The sequence below is a fragment of the Acromyrmex echinatior genome, chromosome 10, assembly GCF_024713525.1.
Source record: "Acromyrmex echinatior isolate Ae372 chromosome 10, ASM2471352v2, whole genome shotgun sequence".
Taxonomy (NCBI): domain Eukaryota; kingdom Metazoa; phylum Arthropoda; class Insecta; order Hymenoptera; family Formicidae; genus Acromyrmex; species Acromyrmex echinatior.
The window spans coordinates 13,499,174-13,511,681 of record NC_141861.1 but is presented as its reverse complement, the minus strand read 5'-3'; the positions used below and the strand labels follow the sequence as shown (position 1 = coordinate 13,511,681).

The 12,508-nt window shown below is 32.8% G+C and overlaps 2 pseudogenes across 1 annotated transcript; both read left to right on the top strand.

Moving 5' to 3' along the window:
• Nucleotides 1–323: 323 nt before the first annotated feature.
• Nucleotides 324–7,456, top strand: LOC105147040 (uncharacterized; annotated as a pseudogene). The gene is made up of 5 exons (XR_015546369.1): nt 324–349; nt 481–540; nt 632–5,632; nt 5,743–5,876; nt 6,146–7,456. The product of XR_015546369.1 is annotated as an uncharacterized LOC105147040 (transcript).
• Nucleotides 7,457–7,509: 53 nt separating this feature from the next.
• LOC147908402 (uncharacterized) lies at nt 7,510–8,320 on the top strand (annotated as a pseudogene).
• Nucleotides 8,321–12,508: the final 4,188 nt, after the last annotated feature.

The following is a 12,508-nucleotide window of genomic DNA, read 5'->3' as shown; positions in this document are numbered from 1 at the left end:
TTATTATGTACCTTTATATCGTTATTATGTGAAACTTTAATTTACTTGAAACTTTAATCTTCAATTGTAGAGAAAATAAAGGGAAGAGGATAACAGTTGTTTAAAAAAGTATGAATAGCCTCTATCAAATTTTTTTGTTGGAACCGTGGATGATAATTTTGTCAATGAAACTGATGATAGTACCTTTTTTTATGGCAAAGAGGATGACTTGAATGGAAATTAAGGAACCTTCCGGAAAACGTCTTTTTATGATAAATGTCAAATAATTCTCTGATTATCTATAACAAGCATTGTATCAAGAAAACTTAATCTGCCATTTGTACCAACCTCCAACGTAAACTGCAATCTCGTATGTAAAGAGTTAAAAATATTTAAAGTGTCATTGATAGTATCAGTTGGAAGCGCAAGAAGAATATCGTCCACATATCTAAAATAAAACAAAGGTTGTACTGACAATTTTTTAAGTGCTGTTTCTTCTAGATCTTGCATTACAATGTCGGCGATTATCGGAGAACCTATCGGAGTGCCGAATACTTGTCTGTAAGTTATATTATTAAAGGTAAAAAAGGTGATGAATCTAAAATAAATCTAACAGCAATAATAAATTCGTTTTTTGGGATGCTTGTCTTAGCCGAGATATAAACCTATCTCCTATCGATGCTATTTAATGCTAGCTCAACAGAAATATTAATAAAAAGTAAGTAAAGTATACTACATCCAACGAAGCCAATACATGTTCAGGATACCATTTAAATGCTTAATCAAATGAAGACTGTCTCTAATGTAACTGGGAGCTTTTGATATACTATCACTAATCAGATTATGTAAAAAAAGAGAAAAATAATATAATGGACTGTTGACAGATGAAACAATCACTCTCAATGGGTTATCATCCTTATGTATTTTAGTCAAACCGTAAGCTTTAGGTATAATACCATCAGTTATAAGTAATCTGCGATATGTTTGTTCATCAATAAAATGATCCCGCTTCCATCTCACCAACAAAGTGCGTAGGTCCTGAGTCAATTTTCTACTTGGATCTTTATAAACAGAAGCATAAGTGTTAGTGTCTGAGAGAATCTCCTCCATTTTTGATACGTAGCCTTGTCTAGAGCAACAGTAACATTACCCTTATCGGCGTTCATGATAAATATATTGGGATGGCTATCAATAAATCTTTTTATTGTATGTAACCATTTAAAAACCAGTTTGTCAGTAAATGTAGGAGAAGGAAAATTGTTGTGAAATCTGTTGAGTAATGGAAAGGAATTATTTCTAAGAAAGTTAATAATATTGTTAGGACGACCAATTATATTGTTCTCGATATGTTTAATAAATTCAATCAATGTACTGTCTTTATTATATTTATCGATAGGAAGCCCAAATTTTTCCCCGAGTTGTAACAGGTATCGAACCTCTAAGGGAATATCAATGCCACTCAAGTTGATGTTTTAGTTTTCCATTTCAACTTTCCTGTCTTTATATGTCATATTTCACTTTATCTCTTAGCTTCCTAGAGAGATGATCAATTTTGATTCCCATCACATTGTCTAATCGATAATATACTATTTTGACACATATACTAAGGTATTTATTCTTATTTTATTGTACTAAACTCATTCAGGGTGGCCCATTTTAATCGATCCACCCAAATATCTCCAAAAGTATGCACTGTATCAAAAAATTGTTCAAACAAAAGTTGTTCAGGACAACGGGGGCCATCTTTGTGCAATATTAGTTTTGACCTTGAACTCAATTTTCAAGGTTATTTAAAGGTCAACCTAACTTTTTTAAATGGAAACCCCTATTTTTAATACCGGATTCGGAAAGAGCGGGAAATTTTACGTCCGAAATGATATTTTGTAATTTAATAGATTGACCTTCAGAAGGTCAAATATTAAAAAATCGTCCAGACGTTGTTTTCTTTGAGCATCAGCATCGATGGAGCATTATGGTTTGGTGTGGCATAATTAATGGATACCTTATTGGACCTTATGTTTTTGAGGAAAATGTCGATAGATTTACCTACTTAGAATTACTTAGGGAACGACTACCAGAGCTCTTGGAGAATGTAGATTTGGTGACACGTCAGAGAATGTGGTTACAACAAGATGGTGCTGCACCCCATTTTGCGCGAATAGTACGTGATTTTCTGAATAATAATTATAAAGACAGGTGGATTGGACGAGGAGGTCCAGTTAACTGGCCTCCGTGTTCACCAGACATGACACCTCCGGATTTCTATTTATGGGGCTTCTTAAAAGATGCTGTTTTTAAACAACGACCAACAACCAGAGAAGACATGATAGGCCGTATTCGTCGCGCTTGCGCAGTAATCCCAAGGGATACTTTGCTAAGGGCAGTGCAACATTTTCAAAGGCGTGTAAATTTGTGTCTTGAAGTTGATGGAGGCAATTTTGAACATTTGCTTCAATAAAGTGAAAGTCAGAGGCAAGGGGACTTACAGTAATGAAGCACCCCAATCGTGAGAGGCAAGGGGACTCACGGTAAACAAGCACCCCAAAGAAAACAGAACTTACTACGTCCACATCGTTGTTTTTGGGTAATGCTAAAAGTAAGATGTTCATCAAAAAATTTATATTGAATGACCTTGAAAGTTTGCCGCGGTCAAGATGGTCAAGGTCGTTGACTTCCAAGTCCACTCAAACATTTATTCCCCTATAAATCCTCTGATGCTCAAAGAAAACAACGTCTGGACGATTTTTTAATATTTGACCTTCTGAAGGTCAATCTATTAAATTACAAAATATCATTTCGGACGTAAAATTTCCCGCTCTTTCCGAATCCGGTATTAAAAATAGGGGTTTCCATTTAAAAAAGTTAGGTTGACCTTTAAATAACCTTGAAAATTGAGTTCAAGGTCAAAACTAATATTGCACAAAGATGGCCCCCGTTGTCCTGAACAACTTTTGTTTGAACAATTTTTTGATACAGTGCATACTTTTGGAGATATTTGGGTGGATCGATTAAAATGGGCCACCCTGTATATAATGAATGACGGTACTTTACTCTTTCTCTATCGACATTAATAATTCTTTTATACATGTCTCATAATATCAAAAATAACTTTCGCCTCTTTCTTTTAATTTTAATTTTATTAATTGCGATTTGTTTTGTACCTTTCTTTTTATTATTTGCGACTCGATTGTACTTTTCTTATTATTTTTATTTATTCTGTTCGTTAATTTATTATTACAATTTGTACTTGCTAACAGAAACATGTTCGTCCTTTTGCACACGCACAGTTCGGAGGAACACATTGATGTCAACTACAATCGTTTATTTGGTTTTCTCTCAATTTGGGACGAGTTTTATAGTTGATATTGCGTCCATATGCGAATTTTATTTCATTTCTATATATTTTATCTATGTTATATCCATTTTTATCTTATCTTCACATTGAAAATAATCCAACAGGGATCGAAACGTTTGTTCTTGTTCACTTACTGACTGTTAAATTATATTTTACGTTTTTTTAATTTCATGACATTTTTTATTTTATTTTTTAACCGTTTAATGTAGATTGTTATTTTGTTGTTTGATTTTTGTTATTTGAGGCTCGTAGCTTTATTCTTTCATTTATTTAAATTGAGCCTTATTATTTTTATAATTTATAAATATTTATAAATATTTTGTAAATATTTTATAAATATTGTGTGCTGTCTGGATAAGTTTCTTAAATTTTTACCTTAGCAACAATTGACTCATTCTTTTCATCTTTTTCTTCAGTTGCATTTGTTTCATCAGCGTCTTTCCTTGTTTTTCTACTGTATTAATAATTCATAATCAATATTTTATATAAATAATATTATTGATATATATATATAATTGATTTTCAAATATTACTTTTGTAAGTTTTTTTTTGTTTGGTTTTTTGACTTAATAAGGTCAGTATTTTCTTTCAAAATAGGCTGCTCTTTTTCATTGACTTCATCACTTATTTACGAGTTGGTTGTGAGGTAAGTGTCAACACGACAAATTTACTTCTCACTTGGTTTTATCCCTATTCGTGATGTCTTCGTTGCATTTATTGTATTTAGCAGCATCTTTTTTTTCTTTTTTCCTGTATTCATAGTTATATTAATTTTTTTATGTAATTAATAGAATAGATATACACAACTTTTAATTTAAAAGAAATATTATCTTTGTAAGCCTTTCTTACTATTTGTTTCAACTTTAATGATTCGATTTTCCTATTAACAAGATCATGTGAAAAAAATTCTGAGAAACATTTTTTCTAGGGGATACAATCATAAATGTATCAAAGTTACTTGAATTATTATGATTTGAATGGAATTGAAAGATATATATGGTTACGATTACAAAGTAGCTGCGGTTTTATCTCGTACAAAGGCAATGGCACCCTCGTAGTAATGATCATCCTTCCAACATATATTGTATAATTTAGTTTTGTCGAAATTTGCTGAATCGAAGTGGCGAATTTTCAGTTTTTATAATCTCCCTCTTTCCATCTTTAAAGCTAACGTATGCATATATTGCAATGTTCAATGTTATTTAATTCTGCCAGTTATTATTATATCGACAGCAAGTTTTACAACGATCGCTACATAACAAATAATTGTTATGTTAAGTACTGAATACAAGCATTCAAACGAAAATAAACGAAAATATAGAATAAAATTAACTTACATTTTAAGTATATCGTTGTACTCTTTTGTAATTTTCATGTTTCTTTTACTTCTCGCGCGTATACCTGGCTCCTGCACGACACTGTTGCGGCAGGATTTTCTGTTTTATCATAACGATTGTCGTTATCATTAGGTATAGCCAATCAGAGCCGCGCTTTTTTCTAGAATCGTCCTGCCATTGGTTGTCACTGTATATAGTTAACTAAGCTTTAAGTCTTATACGTGGTTTACAGTGGACAGTAGCAGTAGTAAGGAGTAGGTGTAGAAATCGATCGAATTAAGGCACTATTATACCCAGTGAGAAATAATCTTCAATTCAATGTCGAATTGATGTCAAATCGATGTCGAAATCGATTCGACGTTGAATTGTCGATCATTTCTCACTGGGTATAAACGTAGGTATTCTCATTTTATCATTTTCAATCCTTTCCCGGTTTCCCTATTCGTTGCTCTGTGTTCCCACTCCGCCGCAGTGAGGACAGAGCAACGAATGGGAAAACCGGGAAAGGATTGAAAATGATGGAATACGAATATTTACGTTTATAGTGCCTTAGGCAGCGGTCCATTTGATGCTACAAACGCTATAATGCAATTCTAACCAATAAAATCCGATTGCACGAATATAATGATGTAAATCTTTAACACATTTGATGATATAAGTCTATTAAATCGCATGGCTTGTTTTGGTTATGGTTATGTTATAAAAGTTTATGTCATTATACTATATTGTGTTGTCTCGCGGAAAAAAGAACTTTGCTCAAGAACTTTTTTCAATGTGCCATTGAAAAAAGTGGGGATAAAGGGGAAATTTTACTTTTACGGAGGTCGGCCGGTCCCGACGGGTTACTTTTACAGAGGTTCTCTGTATTTTTGAATGAGCTTTTATAGAATTGTAGAAAACTTTACATGATTGTGTAAAATATTATATTCTGTAATTCTATAAAGCCAATTCATAAATATGTGTAAGTGACAAAATATTAATAATTTGTTGTAAGATTTTAATTAACAAAATAACAAAATTAATTTATTGTTGTAAGATTTTTATTAAGTAATAAAATAAATTCATATATAGAGCAGACATGAAGATAATACCGAAACAGTGGAGAAAAAAACGAAAATATTATTTAATGCAAGACAATTTACATAATACCCTTTTTATATATCACCCTTTTACGCAAAGAAGATGGAAAATGAAAATACAATCTGGTAAGTATTTTGTATTTAAAAAATAATTATAGTTATGTATATTTTAATATAATATTCTATAAATATAAATAACTGAGTTATTTTTCAACGTTCTATTATTAATACATGTTTCTGTCATGAAAAATATTGAAAGAAATACTTTGAAACTGTACATTAATGGGATTAGGATAGATTGAATTTGTATTTATACTGTATGTCTATTGTAAGACACTTCGTTGTCTTCACTTTCAAGAACCCACAACTTATTATATTTATATTATTTTTTATAGGTCGCGAATCGCGCTTACAATTAATCAGACATGATTCTAAGATAGATATAACAGATAATGTACGTCCCGGATATTTGTCAGCTGTCAATAGAACTTTCTGACTGCAATATTGAAACAGCGTCATCCAAGAATAAATCATTACCAAACGTACCAACATTTGACAACGAAGAAATTGTGAGTAACACCAGCGATGGCAGTAGCGATAGAATTTTCGACACTAATACCGAAACAAATAATAACGTATATGATAGCGAGAAAGTATGTCTGATTGTGAGTCAGAAAACACTGAGGGTGGCTTTTACGATGATGCACACGATTTACAGATGCCACATATTTGAAGAACATGATAATGTTTGAAGAATCTAACGAGTGCATGGGAGGTTCTTAATATGATTCAAGCTATGGCACTATGATTTAATTTTTCACAAGAAGCAAAGCATGCAGTTATCGAATTTGCATGAACCTTGGCTGGGTCAAAGTTCACAAATTTTCAAATGACGAAGTATTCAATTGCTAAATTATTCAATCCTCCACACAAAAATGTGTAACCTATGTATTTTATTGTCCCGAATGCTGTATTTTATTCTGCAGTGATCCCATGTTAAAGAGTGATGTTGGACAGAAGAAATCCATAAGATACACAAAATGTGTAAAAGATTATATGTTATCAATTTCATCGAATTATTTTTTAAGTATTGATATGGAATATCAACTCCGATCTTTATTGGAAAATAAGAATATTGAACATTTATTACGCGAAAATGCACTCCATGCAAAAGTTAAAAAATAGTGGTTTGACAACTAACAACTCAATATCTGACATACAAGATGGATTGATGTATTTGAATAACGAGTATGTACAAAAAAAATATTCTGAACATAAAATCGTTTTAACATTAAATATAAATACCGATGGTACTCCTATCTTTGAGAGCAGTAAAAAAAGTATATGACCTCTTCAATGCATAATTAATGAATTATCCTCAAAAATGAGATTTAGAGCATTAATTTTGGCATCATTATGGATCACTACTGAAGAACCAAAATCGAAAATCATGAATATTTACTTATCCATTTTTCTCCAACAACTTGAACGGTTAATGAATCGAGGAATATAGATAAAGAATAATTTAGGTGAAACAATTACATATTATTTCATATTACTATGTATACCAGTTGACTCTGCTGCGCATCCTATTTTGCAAAATCGAATTCAACGGGTACTACGGATGTTGGTGCTATTTTGTTGGTAAATATATAAGATGTATCAGATACATAATGACTGAGGAGGATCCAATTCTCTGCTTGTGAGAACGTTCTCACATCTGAAAGATATTAGCGACAGTGGAGTTTTAGGTAAATCAATGAAAGGGCAATCGGAAATGACGTGTTTACCTCACTTTGATTGCATATGGGGATTTCTAATGGAATATATGCATGGGACATTGCTAGGTATCATTAAACAATTGTGGGATAAGTGGAGTAATACATATTTGAAGTCATCTGATAAATCTGTAATTGATACTTGATTAATATCTATTAAACCATCATCGGAAATTCATCGTCTTCCGAGACTATTACAAGACAGGGCGAAATGGAAAGCGATCATGACTATTGTATTACAGTGTTCCATGTTTAAATGGCATCCTGTCTAACGTAGTACTGAATTCATATATGCTTCTTGTAAAAAGCATACATGCTTTATTGTCTACTAATATCACAGAAGATATACAATGCGAGATTGATTACAATTTATCGGTGAATGTCAATGTATATGTGGTAAAGAGTTTATGACTTTTAACGTGCACGTATTATTACATTACGTGGAGAATGTCAGAAAAAATGGTCCGTTATGGGCAACATCAGCCTTTCCATTTGAAAGCGATATGAATTATTTAAATTTGAATTATTTAAAATCGTGTTACTGGTCCTAGTGGCGTTCTTGAACAAATAGTCAATCGTACGTTACAATTAAACAAACCGTGTTATGGGTATTCGAGACATTAAGAATAGCTATTGTACAAATTTATTTCTATACAGATGAATAAGTACACCAAATGTAATAAGATCGGATGAAGGAGCAATAATTATAAATAGTGCAGAAGCAGACAAAACTAAAAAATATTATCTACAGAGATACCATTTTTCCATTCAACATCATACACGCGACTAAAACACACTGATAATACTGTAATACAGCTTGAGGACTTCACAGTCGTTCGGATATCTCATTTTGTGATAATTAATAGCGCCTGTTATATAATTGTAAAAAAAAAATTCGAAACTCGTCCGTTGACATCGAATACCGTCAACATTAATCATATTTTAAAGGTAGAATCAATACATACGTCCACAACAACTATATCAATCAAAGAAATTAAAAAAAAGTTAATAAACATAAATATTACAAATGGAAATGATAATCTATCATATGTATGCATTTCACCTAATGTAATCAAAGCACAATAAAATATAATATTATATATTTAATTATCTCATTAGCGTTACATTTTTAATTAATCAACTATTTGTTGTTCTTGATATTGAAGAATTTTATTTTATTTATAAATGTCCGCACTTAATAGAGAATAATGAATGTCAGATAAAAGAGAATATTTAATATTATTTTGCGTATGTAGGATGTTTGAGCTGTTTGCGTTAACTATTGTAGTTATAAAAAGGTATGAGAATGTTGGTATGGAAGAATGATTTAGATTCGTTGTAACCAAGTTCCTCTTGGCAATAGCTGAAATAAACTTTATACTACTACTAATTAATCATCAACTATATAATAAGCAGTAATAAATAGTTTCAATTCTACTTCGATAATTAATTATTTATACTTACCTTATTAAACCCCACATTCGATATAAATTTAAATTAATATTTGGTGTACAACTTTATTTCCGCCGTTTTTTTTCGAAATTCGAGGCTTTATTGTAAAAAACTGGTTATGCATTTATGATTCAAAGTATTGTCCATCGGCTACTACTTTCTCCCATTTTTCGGGCAGCATACGAATCTCGCGTCGAAAAAACTGGTCATCTTTTGAGGCGATCCACGAATCGATCCAATTTTTTACTTCTTCATAAGACCAGAAGTGCTGATCAGGTCGTGTGCCATTGATCGAAACAAGTGATAATCAGAGGGAGCAACGTCTGGAGAATACGGCGGGTGGGGTAGGACTTCCCATTTCAACGTTTCCAAGTATGTCTTGACCACTTTCGCAACATGGGATCGAGCATGCAAAATCACTTTATCGTGTTTCTCGTTGTATTGCGGCCGTTTGTCTTTCAATGTTCGGCTCAAACGCATCAATTGCGTTCGATACTGATCGCCTGTGATTGTTTCAGTCGGTTTTAACAACTCATAATACACTACGCCGAGCTGGTCCCACCAAATACAGAGCATAACCTTGGAGCCATGAATATTCGGTTTGGCCGTCGACGTGGAAGCATGACCGGGAACTCCTCATGATTTTCTGCGCTTGGGGTTATTGTAATGAACTCATTTTTCGCCCCCAGTCACAATGCGATGCAGAAATTCCTTCCGTCTTTGCCTTTCAAGCAGCTGTTCACAAGCAAACAAACGCCGTTCAACATTTCTCGGCTTCAACTCGTACGGCACCCAATTTCCTTGCTTCTGAATCATTCCCATGGTTTTGAGGCGTTTTGAAATGGCTGGTTGAGTCACTTCCAATGACCGTGCCAATTCTTTTTGATTTTGACACGAGTCTTGATCAAGTAAAGCCTCCAATTTTGCATCTTCGAAAACCTTCTCTCTTCCACCGCTATGCCGGTTTTCGACGTCAAAATCACCGTTCTTGAAGCGTTGAAACCACTCACGACTCACGACACGTTCTTTCACTAATAGTGGCTTCACCATAAGTATTTGAGAGCATTCGATGAGCCTCAGCCGCAGATTTCTTCATATTGAAGCAGAAAATTAAAACCTCCCACAAATGACGAGAATTTGATTCGTAAACTGACATTTTCAATCGAGAATAACTTTATGATGCAGACACAAATCGACTAATGTTTCTATGGGGTTATGTTGATGCCCAAGTTTATTGTATGACGTCTATGATCTATTTATTTCGACCACCACTTACCGCTAAAGCCATCTATAAACGGCATAAAGAAGCAAAGTTGTACACCTAATATTTATTAAATTAATAAAAATAATATTTATTCAGTAAAAATGTTTATTAATTTAATAATAAACATAACCGCATATCAAATACTATTCGTTTCATGTCGAGACTTCAGGATGATTTTAAGTCAATGATTGATAATCAGTTAAAAGAATTCACAAGTAAATTCCCATTGAATTCGGCTTCAACAGTTTATCCGATTAAAATATATTGATAATCGCGCAAAAACTTATTGAATCTTATTCATTTAGAAAATATCAATTTCTTATTCATTCTGATTCGCCATATGCAAACTATGTAAATTTACCAGTTGATTCCTATTAAACCAATCGGTGAGTTTTCGGATAAAAATCTATTGTTATTCAATGATACGATTGGATCTGATTCGGTTCGTTAAAATGTATGTCCTCAATCCGATTCGACGATTGGAGTTATTTCTCATTGTCCAATAAAATCCGATTGGTTTCTCATTTCTTGAATCGGTAATATGCCAATACATTTTTATTGAAAATAGTGTTAAATGGAAATTCTATTAAAATCTTATTGTTTCTAATTCATTTTCAATTGGCAGTAATTTCAATTCCAATAGATCCTATTCATTCTTATTCAAATTCTATCGGTTTTAATAAGTTTAAATAGTTTTCAATCGGAAATTTTAAGCAAGGTATTCAATAATAACAGTGTGAGTGACTCATTTCCTTCATGTCAGGTAACTTGGTAATTTCTTAAAAGAAAATGAAATACATTCTTCGTTAATCTTTTTTGGTAATGAAAAAAACGATAGACGTACAGATATGAAAACAATAAACTTACCGTGATAGTCTAGACTTTTTTGTTACAAGCGTATATCCCTACTCTACATCCCTTAGACAGCAATAATTTTTGTTCGTTCTCTCAATAGATTCGAAGATTTTAGTCAAATCGTAGTCTCTCTTAAAATCGAACTCTAATCGGTTAGGCTATTGGTTAGTCTTGTATACGATGGAGAACATACATAATCTCTCGCTGTGAGTATATTACATGCGAAAGCTTCGATTTTGATCAATAGAGCCAGAGCATTATCAGCTACTGTGCAACAAATAGATCAGACGTTTACTAACATCACCCGGAAAGCACCTGATTCACTGCAGATTAATGTTCGCGTTGCGAAGAAGAACATTAGTTGTTTGGAACAATAAGTATGTATGTACATATGTTAATGATCATAGACATTGACATGGAGCATTGTAACTGACTTCGTAACTGCGTTAGGCTCGATATGATCGGGATGTAAGTATCAACGGGATGTAAGTATCAAGTGTATGAAGTAGTTTCGTGCATTCATTCGCAGCGGTGCTCTGAGCGTGATCAAGTTCGTATTATTTTGTATGCGATATGTTCCATGTGCACATGAGATCTATTTATTTAAATCTTGATATTGTATGTTTCAGGGATTGTGCAGATGCTACGATTATGCAAACAATTGATAGAGTAGAAGAATGTGAGAGGTATTTGAAGGGTTTGATGAACGATGCTATGGCAATGAGCCATATATTAAGCGAAAATAGGAAAGAAGATGACGATGATGGTGTAGAGAGATCTGAGATCGTGAAAGAAACATAAATTTATAGTTATATCATATATGCATAGAAATAAATAATAAATAGTTAAATATTTTTCATTCTATTTTGTAAAAAAAACTGTGCTAAAATATATGTATATTTGAACTGTATATCCGGGATATGAAATGATTCGGCTACCTTCCTATTATTTTTTCCTTCGCTCATTCCTTGCCAGTTTTATATTACACTATGCGTGCCGACTACTACGTTATCATGACGGTGTCATCGCATTCTCATTGAATGTTCGCAATTTGCATTCATTAATTCGGTAGAATAAAAATCTTAAATCTTTGCGTGCAAGAAAAGAAACAAAACGTGAGAGTTGGATAGAAAATGCAATCTTTCCTCCTCTAACACGGACCTCCCCGGGAACACACTTCCCTGTTCTTCACTTCTGTGAGGCACTTCCTCCTCTCTGTTCCCTCACACACACACATACACACACACACACACGCACGCACGCACGCACGCACGCACGCACATCGTATACGTATACACACTAACATATAGTGGATTAGGACCGACATATATACCTTACTCAACTCCACTTTTCATAAAATCTAAAATAATGATTTTGTACATTTTTATTAAATTTATGACAAAATAACG